Source organism: Vicia villosa, unplaced genomic scaffold (genome assembly GCF_029867415.1).
Source record: "Vicia villosa cultivar HV-30 ecotype Madison, WI unplaced genomic scaffold, Vvil1.0 ctg.001408F_1_1, whole genome shotgun sequence".
Taxonomy (NCBI): Eukaryota; Viridiplantae; Streptophyta; class Magnoliopsida; order Fabales; family Fabaceae; genus Vicia; species Vicia villosa.
The window spans coordinates 480,347-498,322 of NW_026705606.1; the positions used below are offsets into that span (position 1 = coordinate 480,347).

At 31.0% G+C, this 17,976-nt stretch overlaps 8 non-coding genes across 8 annotated transcripts; all 8 read left to right on the forward strand.

Annotated features, from left to right (window-relative positions):
• The first annotated feature begins 3,867 nt into the window (after window positions 1-3,867).
• Window positions 3,868-3,949, forward strand: TRNAS-GCU (transfer RNA serine (anticodon GCU)). Its single transcript has one exon. It is a non-coding gene; the product is annotated as a tRNA-Ser (tRNA).
• Window positions 3,950-5,861: 1,912 nt separating this feature from the next.
• On the forward strand, window positions 5,862-5,943 carry TRNAS-GCU (transfer RNA serine (anticodon GCU)). Its single transcript has one exon. It is a non-coding gene; the product is annotated as a tRNA-Ser (tRNA).
• A 1,912-nt stretch (window positions 5,944-7,855) lies between these two features.
• Window positions 7,856-7,937, forward strand: TRNAS-GCU (transfer RNA serine (anticodon GCU)). Its single transcript has one exon. It is a non-coding gene; the product is annotated as a tRNA-Ser (tRNA).
• A 1,912-nt stretch (window positions 7,938-9,849) lies between these two features.
• Window positions 9,850-9,931, forward strand: TRNAS-GCU (transfer RNA serine (anticodon GCU)). The gene has a single exon. It is a non-coding gene; the product is annotated as a tRNA-Ser (tRNA).
• A 1,912-nt stretch (window positions 9,932-11,843) lies between these two features.
• TRNAS-GCU (transfer RNA serine (anticodon GCU)) lies at window positions 11,844-11,925 on the forward strand. The gene has a single exon. It is a non-coding gene; the product is annotated as a tRNA-Ser (tRNA).
• Window positions 11,926-13,837: 1,912 nt separating this feature from the next.
• TRNAS-GCU (transfer RNA serine (anticodon GCU)) lies at window positions 13,838-13,919 on the forward strand. Its single transcript has one exon. It is a non-coding gene; the product is annotated as a tRNA-Ser (tRNA).
• Window positions 13,920-15,831: 1,912 nt separating this feature from the next.
• TRNAS-GCU (transfer RNA serine (anticodon GCU)) lies at window positions 15,832-15,913 on the forward strand. The gene has a single exon. It is a non-coding gene; the product is annotated as a tRNA-Ser (tRNA).
• Window positions 15,914-17,825: 1,912 nt separating this feature from the next.
• Window positions 17,826-17,907, forward strand: TRNAS-GCU (transfer RNA serine (anticodon GCU)). Its single transcript has one exon. It is a non-coding gene; the product is annotated as a tRNA-Ser (tRNA).
• The last annotated feature ends 69 nt before the right edge of the window (window positions 17,908-17,976 follow it).

Here is a 17,976-nt window from a genome sequence, read left to right on the forward strand (position 1 = left end):
GTTACCTTCTGTTTGAAAAAAAGATGCGGGCAAATTTTGGGGTACAACACTATCATTACAATGGTTTTCTATCTTGAGCCTTGGAGTGGTTGTTTATATCAACTACACAATCTTAGTAGAACTTAATTAGTCATTATGTGCCATAAAAAGCAACCACCCATCTAAAATTTACCATATATAAAATTCTCATCCTTTTCAAATCATCCTTTATTTTACCATTTGTTTAAGAACATAGTACTCAAACATGGTTTCAAAGAGATGATTCAGAAGAGCCAGTATCACTTGCATACCCTTCTGTTTAGATTAATCTAAATTCCAAAAGTCTTGATGATTTCTTTTTTGCTTTGGCTACACAAGTCTCATTACACTCAGAATTCTTTGAGAACTATCAATTTAAATCTACTATCTAGAATTTTCTTTGAAATCTGATTTTTTTTAGTACGTCAGGTTTAGGTACGGCTAGAGCAAATCCATTAAGTTTTAAAATAACTTTGTCTTGTATCATTCCAAAACACACTCCCACATAACACTTAATATCACACTTTTGTTGAGTTCCTGTAGTTGTGCCAATGACAAAGTTTCTTTGATCATGTGAGTCCATATTTGTGTCCTTGCTGATTGAAATAAGAACAAATGCAACTAAATCCTCTGAAATGGTATCCTCAAACTCCATAGATTTAACTTTACTATTGGAAGTGAAGCAAGCATTTGAGTGATCACTATATCTAGAGATTTTACATATACTACTAATGTTATGCATTGTTTACTAATTGTACATGAAATGATTTTACTTTCATCAATCTAATTATGGACGTGTGAAATTTCTATCCAAGTCACAAAGCTTCTAAGTTTTAAAAGACACTCAACACCGCATTCATGATGAAGTTATTTAGATTTAAACCATCCTTTTGTTTTTATCTGATGAGCCACGAGATATCCTAAACTTAAAATTTAAGTGTATAACAACAAAGAAATAAAGGTCGGGCAATTCTTATTTTAATGATTTTGGAATGAAAGTTTGGAAGAGTGCCCCAATTGGATGAAATTTTTCAGCATGTAAAACAAAATACATGTTGAGAAACACATCTTAATTAGAGTAGAAATTGTTTTCAAATAATCTAATACAATTCTATTCAAATAAAATGTGAAGGGAAGAGTATTTAAAAAATGGAAGGCACTAAAATTCATGTTAAGGAAGAATATAACCAATTTTGAAGTTATTGTTTTTGAAAAAGGGTTATCTAAGTTATGGAAAGGAAGTTTTTGCCACCACCTTGACATGTGAAATTACATTTTGATGGAACAAACCATCATGTCAGTCTTTCTTCAATCCATAGTAAACTAAAATTGAATAGACATACTAAACAATCCTCTTGTCCTTGAATAAGCTCTTAAGAGAGAAGGCTCAAGTTCAACATTGTTTCTCTCATATTTCAAAAAACAAGTGTTGTGATCCGTGTTACTAAGCAATGCGACCAGATATGAATCTTCAACAGTTTAGCATATAGTAGTACGATATCCAAATAAATGTAAAAGTTTGTGTGTTGGTGTTTTCTTTGGTTTCGAACAAATTTTTTGTGGATAATGTAGATTTTTATAAAAATATCAAAATTGAATTTTAGTGGTACCACATTTTTACAGTCAGGTGGTTTCGACGACATTCTCGTGAAGAAGTTATGAATATGCAACGTTTTAATATATTTCAAGATGTGAACTACTAATACTATATTATGGAAAAAAAACCAATTTCTTAAATTGACATCTTTTATGAATGTGAAACTTACTCAAATTTTATAAAATTATAATATTTGTTCGACTTAATCACTTTGAGTAGAAATTTTAAGAAAATGATTTTCACAACAATACAAGAAGTCGCTTTCGCCGAGTGGTTAAGGCGTGTGCCTGCTAAGTACATGGGGTTTCCCCACGAGAGTACGAATCTCTCAGGCGACGAGTATTACTTTTTATTACATATAAAAATTGACGCTAGTGTGCCATCTCAATTTTCAAACAAAACATAAAATCGGAAAAATACTGACTAAATCCTATCATTACAATGGTTTTCTATCTTGAGCCTTGGAGTGGTTGTTTATATCAACTACTCAATCTCAGTAGAACTTAATTAGTCATTACGTTCCATAAAAAGCAACCACCCATTTGAAATATACCATATATAAAGTTCCCATCCTTTTCAAATCATCCTTTATTTTACCATTTGTTTAAGAACATACTACTCAAATATGGTTTCAAAGAGATGATTCAGAAGAGCTAGTATCACTTACATACCCTTCTGCTTAGATTATTCCAAATTCCAAAATTCTTGATGATTTCTTTTGTGCTTTGGCTACACAAGCCTCATTACACTCAGAATTCTTTGAGAACTATCAATTTAAATCTACTATCTAGAATCTTCTTTGAAATCTAATTTTTTTTAGTACATCAGGTTTAGGTACGGCTAGAGCAAATCTATTAAGTTTTAAAATAACTTTGTCTTGTATCACTCTAAAACACACTCCCACATAACACTTAATGTCACTCTTTGATTGAGTTTTGTAGTTGTGCCAATGACAAAGTTTCTTTGATCATGTGAGTCCATATTTGTGTGCTTGCTGATTGAAATAAGAACAAATGCAACAAAATCCTCTGAAATGGTATCCTCAAACTCCATAGATTTAACTTTACTATTGGAATTGAAGCAAGCATTTGAGTGATCACTATATCTAGAAATTTTACACATACTACTAATGTTATGCATTGTTTACTAATTGTTCATGAAATGATTTTACTTTCATCAAGCTAATTATGGACGTGTGAAATTTCTATCCAAGTCACAAAGCTTCTAAGTTTTAAAAGACACTCAACACCGCATTCATGATGAAGTTATTTGGATTTAAACCATCTTTTTGTTTTTATCTATTGAGCCACGAGATATCCTAAACTAAAAATTTAAGTGTATAACAACAAAGAAATGAAGGTCGGGCAATTCTTATTTTAATGATTTTGGAATGAATGTTTTGAAGAGTGCCCCAATTGGATGAAGTTTTTCAGCTTGTTAAACAAAATACATGTTGAGAAACACATCTTAATTAGAGTAGAAATTGTTTTCAAATATTCTAATACAATTCTATTCAAATAAAATGTGCAGGGAAGAGTATTTAAAAAATGGAAGGCACTAAAATTCATGTTAAGGAAGAATATAACCAATTTTGAAGGTGTTATTTTTGCAAAAAAGGTTATCTAAGTTATGGAAAGGAAGTTTTTGCCACCACCTTGACATGTGAAATTACATTTTGAAGGAACAAACCATCATGTTCAGTCTTTCTTCAATCCATAGTAAACTAAAACTGAATAGACATACTAAACAATCCTCTTGTCCTTGAATAAGCTCTTAAGAGAGAAGGCTCAAGTTCAACATTGTTTCTCTCATATTTCAAAAAACAAGTGTTGTGATCCGTGTTACTAAGCAATGCGACAAGATATGAATCTTCAACAGTTTAGCATATAGTAGTACGATATCCAAATAAATGTAAAAGTTTGTGCGTTGGTGTTTTCTTTGGTTTCGAACAAAATTTTTGTGGATAATGTATATTTTTATAAAAATATCAAAATTGAATATTAGTGGTACCACATTTTTACAGTCAGGTGGTTTCGACGACATTCTCGTGAAGAAGTTATGAATATGCAACGTTTTAATATATTTCAAGATGTGAAGTATTAATAAGGTATAATGGAAAAAAAACAATTTCTTAAATTGACATCTTTTACTAATGTGAAACATACTCAAATTTTATAAAATTATAATATTTGTTCAACTTAATCATTTTGAGTAGAAATGTTAAGAAAATGATTTTCACAACAATACAAGCAGTCGCTTTGGCCGAGTGGTTAAGGCGTGTGCCTGCTAAGTACATGGGGTTTCCCCGCGAGAGTTCGAATCTCTCAGGCGACGGGTATTACTTTTTATTACATATAAAAATTAACGCTAGTGTGCCATCTCAATTTTCAAACCAAACATAAAATCGGAAAAATACTGACTAAATCCTATCATTACAATGGTTTTCTATCTTGAGCCTTGGAGTGGTTGTTTATATCAACTACTCAATCTCATAGAACTTAATTAGTCATTACGTGCCATAAAAACAAACCACCCATATGAAATATACCATATATAAAATTCCCATCCTTTTCAAATCATCCTTTATTTTACCATTTGTTTAAGAACATACTACTCAAATATGGTTTCAAAGAGATGATTCAGAAGAGCTAGTATCACTTACATACCCTTCTGCGTAGATTATTCCAAATTCCAAAATTCTTGATGATTTCTTTTGTGCTTTGGCTACACAAGCCTCATTACACTCAGAATTCTTTGAGAACTATCAATTTAAATCTACTATCTAGAATCTTCTTTGAAATCTGTTTTTTTTAGTACATCAGGTTTAGGTACGGCTAGAGCAAATCTATTAAGTTTTAAAATAACTTTGTCTTGTATCACTCCAAAACACACTCCCACATAACACTTAATGTCACTCTTTGATTGATTTTTGTAGTTATGCCAATGACAAAGTTTCTTTGATCATGTGAGTCCATATTTGTGTGCTTGCTGATTGAAATAAGAACAAATGCAACAAAATCCTCTGAAATGGTATCCTCAAACTCCATAGATTTAACTTTACTATTGGAATTGAAGCAAGCATTTGAGTGATCACTATATCTAGAAATTTTACACATACTACTAATGTTATGCATTGTTTACTAATTGTTCATGAAATGATTTTACTTTCATCAAGCTAATTATGGACGTGTGAAATTTCTATCCAAGCCACAAAGCTTCTAAGTTTTAAAAGACACTCAACACCGCATTCATGATGAAGTTATTTGGATTTAAACCATCTTTTTGTTTTTATCTATTGAGCCACGAGATATCCTAAACTAAAAATTTAAGTGTATAACAACAAAGAAATGAAGGTCGGGCAATTCTTATTTTAATGATTTTGGAATGAATGTTTTGAAGAGTGCCCCAATTGGATGAAGTTTTTCAGCTTGTTAAACAAAATACATGTTGAGAAACACATCTTAATTAGAGTAGAAATTGTTTTCAAATATTCTAATACAATTCTATTCAAATAAAATGTGCAGGGAAGAGTATTTAAAAAATGGAAGGCACTAAAATTCATGTTAAGGAAGAATATAACCAATTTTGAAGGTGTTATTTTTGCAAAAAAGGTTATCTAAGTTATGGAAAGGAAGTTTTTGCCACCACCTTGACATGTGAAATTACATTTTGAAGGAACAAACCATCATGTTCAGTCTTTCTTCAATCCATAGTAAACTAAAACTGAATAGACATACTAAACAATCCTCTTGTCCTTGAATAAGCTCTTAAGAGAGAAGGCTCAAGTTCAACATTGTTTCTCTCATATTTCAAAAAACAAGTGTTGTGATCCGTGTTACTAAGCAATGCGACAAGATATGAATCTTCAACAGTTTAGCATATAGTAGTACGATATCCAAATAAATGTAAAAGTTTGTGCGTTGGTGTTTTCTTTGGTTTCGAACAAAAATTTTGTGGATAATGTATATTTTTATAAAAATATCAAAATTGAATATTAGTGGTACCACATTTTTACAGTCAGGTGGTTTCGACGACATTCTCGTGAAGAAGTTATGAATATGCAACGTTTTAATATATTTCAAGATGTGAACTATTAATAAGGTATAATGGAAAAAAAACAATTTCTTAAATTGACATCTTTTACTAATGTGAAACATACTCAAATTTTATAAAATTATAATATTTGTTCAACTTAATCATTTTGAGTAGAAATTTTAAGAAAATGATTTTCACAACAATACAAGCAGTCGCTTTGGCCGAGTGGTTAAGGCGTGTGCCTGCTAAGTACATGGGGTTTCCCCGCGAGAGTTCGAATCTCTCAGGCGACGGGTATTACTTTTTATTACATATAAAAATTAACGCTAGTGTGCCATCTCAATTTTCAAACCAAACATAAAATCGGAAAAATACTGACTAAATCCTATCATTACAATGGTTTTCTATCTTGAGCCTTGGAGTGGTTGTTTATATCAACTACTCAATCTCATAGAACTTAATTAGTCATTACGTGCCATAAAAACAAACCACCCATATGAAATATACCATATATAAAATTCCCATCCTTTTCAAATCATCCTTTATTTTACCATTTGTTTAAGAACATACTACTCAAATATGGTTTCAAAGAGATGATTCAGAAGAGCTAGTATCACTTACATACCCTTCTGCGTAGATTATTCCAAATTCCAAAATTCTTGATGATTTCTTTTGTGCTTTGGCTACACAAGCCTCATTACACTCAGAATTCTTTGAGAACTATCAATTTAAATCTACTATCTAGAATCTTCTTTGAAATCTGTTTTTTTTAGTACATCAGGTTTAGGTACGGCTAGAGCAAATCTATTAAGTTTTAAAATAACTTTGTCTTGTATCACTCCAAAACACACTCCCACATAACACTTAATGTCACTCTTTGATTGATTTTTGTAGTTGTGCCAATGACAAAGTTTCTTTGATCATGTGAGTCCATATTTGTGTGCTTGCTGATTGAAATAAGAACAAATGCAACAAAATCCTCTGAAATGGTATCCTCAAACTCCATAGATTTAACTTTACTATTGGAATTGAAGCAAGCATTTGAGTGATCACTATATCTAGAAATTTTACACATACTACTAATGTTATGCATTGTTTACTAATTGTTCATGAAATGATTTTACTTTCATCAAGCTAATTATGGACGTGTGAAATTTCTATCCAAGTCACAAAGCTTCTAAGTTTTAAAAGACACTCAACACCGCATTCATGATGAAGTTATTTGGATTTAAACCATCTTTTTGTTTTTATCTATTGAGCCACGAGATATCCTAAACTAAAAATTTAAGTGTATAACAACAAAGAAATGAAGGTCGGGCAATTCTTATTTTAATGATTTTGGAATGAATGTTTTGAAGAGTGCCCCAATTGGATGAAGTTTTTCAGCTTGTTAAACAAAATACATGTTGAGAAACACATCTTAATTAGAGTAGAAATTGTTTTCAAATATTCTAATACAATTCTATTCAAATAAAATGTGCAGGGAAGAGTATTTAAAAAATGGAAGGCACTAAAATTCATGTTAAGGAAGAATATAACCAATTTTGAAGGTGTTCTTTTTGCAAAAGGGTTATCTAAGTTATGGAAAGGAAGTTTTTGCCACCACCTTGACATGTGAAATTACATTTTGAAGGAACAAACCATCATGTTCAGTCTTTCTTCAATCCATAGTAAACTAAAACTGAATAGACATACTAAATAATCCTCTTGTCCTTGAATAAGCTCTTAAGAGAGAAGGCTCAAGTTCAACATTGTTTCCCTCATATTTCAAAAAACAAGTGTTGTGATCCGTGTTACTAAGCAATGCGACAAGATATGAATTTTCAACAATTTAGCATATAGTAGTACGATATCCAAATAAATGTAAAAGTTTGTGCGTTGGTGTTTTCTTTGGTTTCGAACAAAAATTTTGTGGATAATGTAGATTTTTATAAAAATATCAAAATTGAATTTTAGTGGTACCACATTTTTACAGTCAGGTGGTTTCGACGACATTCTCGTGAAGAAGTTATGAATATGCAACGTTTTAATATATTTCAAGATGTGAACTATTAATACGATATTATGGAAAAAAAACCAATTTCTTAAATTGACATCTTTTATGAATGTGAAACTTACTCAAATTTTATAAAATTATAATATTTGTTCAACTTAATCATTTTGAGTAGAAATTTTAAGAAAATGATTTTCACAACAATACAAGCAGTCGCTTTGGCCGAGTGGTTAAGGCGTGTGCCTGCTAAGTACATGGGGTTTCCCCGCGAGAGTTCGAATCTCTCAGGCGACGGGTATTACTTTTTATTACATATAAAAATTAACGCTAGTGTGCCATCTCAATTTTCAAACCAAACATAAAATCGGAAAAATACTGACTAAATCCTATCATTACAATGGTTTTCTATCTTGAGCCTTGGAGTGGTTGTTTATATCAACTACTCAATCTCATAGAACTTAATTAGTCATTACGTGCCATAAAAACAAACCACCCATATGAAATATACCATATATAAAATTCCCATCCTTTTCAAATCATCCTTTATTTTACCATTTGTTTAAGAACATACTACTCAAATATGGTTTCAAAGAGATGATTCAGAAGAGCTAGTATCACTTACATACCCTTCTGCGTAGATTATTCCAAATTCCAAAATTCTTGATGATTTCTTTTGTGCTTTGGCTACACAAGCCTCATTAAACTCAGAATTCTTTGAGAACTATCAATTTAAATCTACTATCTAGAATCTTCTTTGAAATCTGTTTTTTTTAGTACATCAGGTTTAGGTACGGCTAGAGCAAATCTATTAAGTTTTAAAATAACTTTGTCTTGTATCACTCCAAAACACACTCCCACATAACACTTAATGTCACTCTTTGATTGATTTTTGTAGTTGTGCCAATGACAAAGTTTCTTTGATCATGTGAGTCCATATTTGTGTGCTTGCTGATTGAAATAAGAACAAATGCAACAAAATCCTCTGAAATGGTATCCTCAAACTCCATAGATTTAACTTTACTATTGGAATTGAAGCAAGCATTTGAGTGATCACTATATCTAGAAATATTACACATACTACTAATGTTATGCATTGTTTACTAATTGTTCATGAAATGATTTTACTTTCATCAAGCTAATTATGGACGTGTGAAATTTCTATCCAAGTCACAAAGCTTCTAAGTTTTAAAAGACACTCAACACCGCATTCATGATGAAGTTATTTGGATTTAAACCATCTTTTTGTTTTTATCTATTGAGCCACGAGATATCCTAAACTAAAAATTTAAGTGTATAACAACAAAGAAATGAAGGTCGGGCAATTCTTATTTTAATGATTTTGGAATGAATGTTTTGAAGAGTGCCCCAATTGGATGAAGTTTTTCAGCTTGTTAAACAAAATACATGTTGAGAAACACATCTTAATTAGAGTAGAAATTGTTTTGAAATATTCTAATACAATTCTATTCAAATAAAATGTGCAGGGAAGAGTATTTAAAAAATGAAAGGCACTAAAATTCATGTTAAGGAAGAATATAACCAATTTTGAAGGTGTTCTTTTTGCAAAAGGGGTATCTAAGTTATGGAAAGGAAGTTTTTGCCACCACCTTGACATGTGAAATTACATTTTGAAGGAACAAACCATCATGTTCAGTCTTTCTTCAATCCATAGTAAACTAAAACTGAATAGACATAATAAATAATCCTCTTGTCCTTGAATAAGCTCTTAAGAGAGAAGGCTCAAGTTCAACATTGTTTCCCTCATATTTCAAAAAACAAGTGTTGTGATCCGTGTTACTAAGCAATGCGACAAGATATGAATTTTCAACAATTTAGCATATAGTAGTACGATATCCAAATAAATGTAAAAGTTTGTGCGTTGGTGTTTTCTTTGGTTTCGAACAAAAATTTTGTGGATAATGTAGATTTTTATAAAAATATCAAAATTGAATTTTAGTGGTACCACATTTTTACAGTCAGGTGGTTTCGACGACATTCTCGTGAAGAAGTTATGAATATGCAACGTTTTAATATATTTCAAGATGTGAACTATTAATACGATATTATGGAAAAAAAACCAATTTCTTAAATTGACATCTTTTATGAATGTGAAACTTACTCAAATTTTATAAAATTATAATATTTGTTCAACTTAATCATTTTGAGTAGAAATTTTAAGAAAATGATTTTCACAACAATACAAGCAGTCGCTTTGGCCGAGTGGTTAAGGCGTGTGCCTGCTAAGTACATGGGGTTTCCCCGCGAGAGTTCGAATCTCTCAGGCGACGGGTATTACTTTTTATTACATATAAAAATTAACGCTAGTGTGCCATCTCAATTTTCAAACCAAACATAAAATCGGAAAAATACTGACTAAATCCTATCATTACAATGGTTTTCTATCTTGAGCCTTGGAGTGGTTGTTTATATCAACTACTCAATCTCATAGAACTTAATTAGTCATTACGTGCCATAAAAACAAACCACCCATATGAAATATACCATATATAAAATTCCCATCCTTTTCAAATCATCCTTTATTTTACCATTTGTTTAAGAACATACTACTCAAATATGGTTTCAAAGAGATGATTCAGAAGAGCTAGTATCACTTACATACCCTTCTGCGTAGATTATTCCAAATTCCAAAATTCTTGATGATTTCTTTTGTGCTTTGGCTACACAAGCCTCATTAAACTCAGAATTCTTTGAGAACTATCAATTTAAATCTACTATCTAGAATCTTCTTTGAAATCTGTTTTTTTTAGTACATCAGGTTTAGGTACGGCTAGAGCAAATCTATTAAGTTTTAAAATAACTTTGTCTTGTATCACTCCAAAACACACTCCCACATAACACTTAATGTCACTCTTTGATTGATTTTTGTAGTTGTGCCAATGACAAAGTTTCTTTGATCATGTGAGTCCATATTTGTGTGCTTGCTGATTGAAATAAGAACAAATGCAACAAAATCCTCTGAAATGGTATCCTCAAACTCCATAGATTTAACTTTACTATTGGAATTGAAGCAAGCATTTGAGTGATCACTATATCTAGAAATATTACACATACTACTAATGTTATGCATTGTTTACTAATTGTTCATGAAATGATTTTACTTTCATCAAGCTAATTATGGACGTGTGAAATTTCTATCCAAGTCACAAAGCTTCTAAGTTTTAAAAGACACTCAACACCGCATTCATGATGAAGTTATTTGGATTTAAACCATCTTTTTGTTTTTATCTATTGAGCCACGAGATATCCTAAACTAAAAATTTAAGTGTATAACAACAAAGAAATGAAGGTCGGGCAATTCTTATTTTAATGATTTTGGAATGAATGTTTTGAAGAGTGCCCCAATTGGATGAAGTTTTTCAGCTTGTTAAACAAAATACATGTTGAGAAACACATCTTAATTAGAGTAGAAATTGTTTTGAAATATTCTAATACAATTCTATTCAAATAAAATGTGCAGGGAAGAGTATTTAAAAAATGAAAGGCACTAAAATTCATGTTAAGGAAGAATATAACCAATTTTGAAGGTGTTCTTTTTGCAAAAGGGGTATCTAAGTTATGGAAAGGAAGTTTTTGCCACCACCTTGACATGTGAAATTACATTTTGAAGGAACAAACCATCATGTTCAGTCTTTCTTCAATCCATAGTAAACTAAAACTGAATAGACATAATAAATAATCCTCTTGTCCTTGAATAAGCTCTTAAGAGAGAAGGCTCAAGTTCAACATTGTTTCCCTCATATTTCAAAAAACAAGTGTTGTGATCCGTGTTACTAAGCAATGCGACAAGATATGAATTTTCAACAATTTAGCATATAGTAGTACGATATCCAAATAAATGTAAAAGTTTGTGCGTTGGTGTTTTCTTTGGTTTCGAACAAAAATTTTGTGGATAATGTAGATTTTTATAAAAATATCAAAATTGAATTTTAGTGGTACCACATTTTTACAGTCAGGTGGTTTCGACGACATTCTCGTGAAGAAGTTATGAATATGCAACGTTTTAATATATTTCAAGATGTGAACTATTAATACGATATTATGGAAAAAAAACCAATTTCTTAAATTGACATCTTTTATGAATGTGAAACTTACTCAAATTTTATAAAATTATAATATTTGTTCAACTTAATCATTTTGAGTAGAAATTTTAAGAAAATGATTTTCACAACAATACAAGCAGTCGCTTTGGCCGAGTGGTTAAGGCGTGTGCCTGCTAAGTACATGGGGTTTCCCCGCGAGAGTTCGAATCTCTCAGGCGACGGGTATTACTTTTTATTACATATAAAAATTAACGCTAGTGTGCCATCTCAATTTTCAAACCAAACATAAAATCGGAAAAATACTGACTAAATCCTATCATTACAATGGTTTTCTATCTTGAGCCTTGGAGTGGTTGTTTATATCAACTACTCAATCTCATAGAACTTAATTAGTCATTACGTGCCATAAAAACAAACCACCCATATGAAATATACCATATATAAAATTCCCATCCTTTTCAAATCATCCTTTATTTTACCATTTGTTTAAGAACATACTACTCAAATATGGTTTCAAAGAGATGATTCAGAAGAGCTAGTATCACTTACATACCCTTCTGCGTAGATTATTCCAAATTCCAAAATTCTTGATGATTTCTTTTGTGCTTTGGCTACACAAGCCTCATTAAACTCAGAATTCTTTGAGAACTATCAATTTAAATCTACTATCTAGAATCTTCTTTGAAATCTGTTTTTTTTAGTACATCAGGTTTAGGTACGGCTAGAGCAAATCTATTAAGTTTTAAAATAACTTTGTCTTGTATCACTCCAAAACACACTCCCACATAACACTTAATGTCACTCTTTGATTGATTTTTGTAGTTGTGCCAATGACAAAGTTTCTTTGATCATGTGAGTCCATATTTGTGTGCTTGCTGATTGAAATAAGAACAAATGCAACAAAATCCTCTGAAATGGTATCCTCAAACTCCATAGATTTAACTTTACTATTGGAATTGAAGCAAGCATTTGAGTGATCACTATATCTAGAAATATTACACATACTACTAATGTTATGCATTGTTTACTAATTGTTCATGAAATGATTTTACTTTCATCAAGCTAATTATGGACGTGTGAAATTTCTATCCAAGTCACAAAGCTTCTAAGTTTTAAAAGACACTCAACACCGCATTCATGATGAAGTTATTTGGATTTAAACCATCTTTTTGTTTTTATCTATTGAGCCACGAGATATCCTAAACTAAAAATTTAAGTGTATAACAACAAAGAAATGAAGGTCGGGCAATTCTTATTTTAATGATTTTGGAATGAATGTTTTGAAGAGTGCCCCAATTGGATGAAGTTTTTCAGCTTGTTAAACAAAATACATGTTGAGAAACACATCTTAATTAGAGTAGAAATTGTTTTGAAATATTCTAATACAATTCTATTCAAATAAAATGTGCAGGGAAGAGTATTTAAAAAATGAAAGGCACTAAAATTCATGTTAAGGAAGAATATAACCAATTTTGAAGGTGTTCTTTTTGCAAAAGGGGTATCTAAGTTATGGAAAGGAAGTTTTTGCCACCACCTTGACATGTGAAATTACATTTTGAAGGAACAAACCATCATGTTCAGTCTTTCTTCAATCCATAGTAAACTAAAACTGAATAGACATAATAAATAATCCTCTTGTCCTTGAATAAGCTCTTAAGAGAGAAGGCTCAAGTTCAACATTGTTTCCCTCATATTTCAAAAAACAAGTGTTGTGATCCGTGTTACTAAGCAATGCGACAAGATATGAATTTTCAACAATTTAGCATATAGTAGTACGATATCCAAATAAATGTAAAAGTTTGTGCGTTGGTGTTTTCTTTGGTTTCGAACAAAAATTTTGTGGATAATGTAGATTTTTATAAAAATATCAAAATTGAATTTTAGTGGTACCACATTTTTACAGTCAGGTGGTTTCGACGACATTCTCGTGAAGAAGTTATGAATATGCAACGTTTTAATATATTTCAAGATGTGAACTATTAATACGATATTATGGAAAAAAAACCAATTTCTTAAATTGACATCTTTTATGAATGTGAAACTTACTCAAATTTTATAAAATTATAATATTTGTTCAACTTAATCATTTTGAGTAGAAATTTTAAGAAAATGATTTTCACAACAATACAAGCAGTCGCTTTGGCCGAGTGGTTAAGGCGTGTGCCTGCTAAGTACATGGGGTTTCCCCGCGAGAGTTCGAATCTCTCAGGCGACGGGTATTACTTTTTATTACATATAAAAATTGACGCTAGTGTGCCATCTCAATTTTCAAACCAACCATAAAATCGGAAAAATACTGACTAAATCCTATCATTACAATGGTTTTCTATCTTGAGCCTTGGAGTGGTTGTTTATATCAACTACTCAATCTCATAGAACTTAATTAGTCATTACGTGCCATAAAAACAAACCACCCATATGAAATATACCATATATAAAATTCCCATCCTTTTCAAATCATCCTTTATTTTACCATTTGTTTAAGAACATACTACTCAAATATGGTTTCAAAGAGATGATTCAGAAGAGCTAGTATCACTTACATACCCTTCTGCGTAGATTATTCCAAATTCCAAAATTCTTGATGATTTCTTTTGTGCTTTGGCTACACAAGCCTCATTACACTCAGAATTCTTTGAGAACTATCAATTTAAATCTACTATCTAGAATCTTCTTTGAAATCTGTTTTTTTTAGTACATCAGGTTTAGGTACGGCTAGAGCAAATCTATTAAGTTTTAAAATAACTTTGTCTTGTATCACTCCAAAACACACTCCCACATAACACTTAATGTCACTCTTTGATTGAGTTTTGTAGTTGTGCCAATGACAAAGTTTCTTTGATCATGTGAGTCCATATTTGTGTGCTTGCTGATTGAAATAAGAACAAATGCAACAAAATCCTCTGAAATGGTATCCTCAAACTCCATAGATTTAACTTTACTATTGGAATTGAAGCAAGCATTTGAGTGATCACTATATCTAGAAATTTTACACATACTACTAATGTTATGCATTGTTTACTAATTGTTCATGAAATGATTTTACTTTCATCAAGCTAATTATGGACGTGTGAAATTTCTATCCAAGTCACAAAGCTTCTAAGTTTTAAAAGACACTCAACACCGCATTCATGATGAAGTTATTTGGATTTAAACCATCTTTTTGTTTTTATCTATTGAGCCACGAGATATCCTAAACTAAAAATTTAAGTGTATAACAACAAAGAAATGAAGGTCGGGCAATTCTTATTTTAATGATTTTGGAATGAATGTTTTGAAGAGTGCCCCAATTGGATGAAGTTTTTCAGCTTGTTAAACAAAATACATGTTGAGAAACACATCTTAATTAGAGTAGAAATTGTTTTCAAATATTCTAATACAATTCTATTCAAATAAAATGTGCAGGGAAGAGTATTTAAAAAATGGAAGGCACTAAAATTCATGTTAAGGAAGAATATAACCAATTTTGAAGGTGTTCTTTTTGCAAAAGGGTTATCTAAGTTATGGAAAGGAAGTTTTTGCCACCACCTTGACATGTGAAATTACATTTTGAAGGAACAAACCATCATGTTCAGTCTTTCTTCAATCCATAGTAAACTAAAACTGAATAGACATACTAAATAATCCTCTTGTCCTTGAATAAGCTCTTAAGAGAGAAGGCTCAAGTTCAACATTGTTTCCCTCATATTTCAAAAAACAAGTGTTGTGATCCGTGTTACTAAGCAATGCGACAAGATATGAATTTTCAACAATTTAGCATATAGTAGTACGATATCCAAATAAATGTAAAAGTTTGTGCGTTGGTGTTTTCTTTGGTTTCGAACAAAAATTTTGTGGATAATGTAGATTTTTATAAAAATATCAAAATTGAATTTTAGTGGTACCACATTTTTACAGTCAGGTGGTTTCGACGACATTCTCGTGAAGAAGTTATGAATATGCAACGTTTTAATATATTTCAAGATGTGAACTATTAATACGATATTATGGAAAAAAAACCAATTTCTTAAATTGACATCTTTTATGAATGTGAAACTTACTCAAATTTTATAAAATTATAATATTTGTTCAACTTAATCATTTTGAGTAGAAATTTTAAGAAAATGATTTTCACAACAATACAAGCAGTCGCTTTGGCCGAGTGGTTAAGGCGTGTGCCTGCTAAGTACATGGGGTTTCCCCGCGAGAGTTCGAATCTCTCAGGCGACGGGTATTACTTTTTATTACATATAAAAATTGACGCTAGTGTGCCATCTCAATTTTCAAACCAACCATAAAATCGGAAAAATACTGACTAAATCCTATCATTACAATGGTTTTCTATCTTGAGCCTTGGAGTGGTTGTTTATATCAACTACTCAATCTCATAGAACTTAATTAGTCATTACGTGCCATAAAAACAAACCACCCATATGAAATATACCATATATAAAATTCCCATCCTTTTCAAATCATCCTTTATTTTACCATTTGTTTAAGAACATACTACTCAAATATGGTTTCAAAGAGATGATTCAGAAGAGCTAGTATCACTTACATACCCTTCTGCGTAGATTATTCCAAATTCCAAAATTCTTGATGATTTCTTTTGTGCTTTGGCTACACAAGCCTCATTACACTCAGAATTCTTTGAGAACTATCAATTTAAATCTACTATCTAGAATCTTCTTTGAAATCTGTTTTTTTTAGTACATCAGGTTTAGGTACGGCTAGAGCAAATCTATTAAGTTTTAAAATAACTTTGTCTTGTATCACTCCAAAACACACTCCCACATAACACTTAATGTCACTCTTTGATTGAGTTTTGTAGTTGTGCCAATGACAAAGTTTCTTTGATCATGTGAGTCCATATTTGTGTGCTTGCTGATTGAAATAAGAACAAATGCAACAAAATCCTCTGAAATGGTATCCTCAAACTCCATAGATTTAACTTTACTATTGGAATTGAAGCAAGCATTTGAGTGATCACTATATCTAGAAATATTACACATACTACTAATGTTATGCATTGTTTACTAATTGTTCATGAAATGATTTTACTTTCATCAAGCTAATTATGGACGTGTGAAATTTCTATCCAAGTCACAAAGCTTCTAAGTTTTAAAAGACACTCAACACCGCATTCATGATGAAGTTATTTGGATTTAAACCATCTTTTTGTTTTTATCTATTGAGCCACGAGATATCCTAAACTAAAAATTTAAGTGTATAACAACAAAGAAATGAAGGTCGGGCAATTCTTATTTTAATGATTTTGGAATGAATGTTTTGAAGAGTGCCCCAATTGGATGAAGTTTTTCAGCTTGTTAAACAAAATACATGTTGAGAAACACATCTTAATTAGAGTAGAAATTGTTTTCAAATATTCTAATACAATTCTATTCAAATAAAATGTGCAGGGAAGAGTATTTAAAAAATGGAAGGCACTAAAATTCATGTTAAGGAAGAATATAACCAATTTTGAAGGTGTTCTTTTTGCAAAAGGGTTATCTAAGTTATGGAAAGGAAGTTTTTGCCACCACCTTGACATGTGAAATTACATTTTGAAGGAACAAACCATCATGTTCAGTCTTTCTTCAATCCATAGTAAACTAAAACTGAATAGACATACTAAATAATCCTCTTGTCCTTGAATAAGCTCTTAAGAGAGAAGGCTCAAGTTCAACATTGTTTCCCTCATATTTCAAAAAACAAGTGTTGTGATCCGTGTTACTAAGCAATGCGACAAGATATGAATTTTCAACAATTTAGCATATAGTAGTACGATATCCAAATAAATGTAAAAGTTTGTGCGTTGGTGTTTTCTTTGGTTTCGAACAAAAATTTTGTGGATAATGTAGATTTTTATAAAAATATCAAAATTGAATTTTAGTGGTACCACATTTTTACAGTCAGGTGGTTTCGACGACATTCTCGTGAAGAAGTTATGAATATGCAACGTTTTAATATATTTCAAGATGTGAACTATTAATACGATATTATGGAAAAAAAACCAATTTCTTAAATTGACATCTTTTATGAATGTGAAACTTACTCAAATTTTATAAAATTATAATATTTGTTCAACTTAATCATTTTGAGTAGAAATTTTAAGAAAATGATTTTCACAACAATACAAGCAGTCGCTTTGGCCGAGTGGTTAAGGCGTGTGCCTGCTAAGTACATGGGGTTTCCCCGCGAGAGTTCGAATCTCTCAGGCGACGGGTATTACTTTTTATTACATATAAAAATTGACGCTAGTGTGCCATCTCAATTTTCAAACCAACCATAAA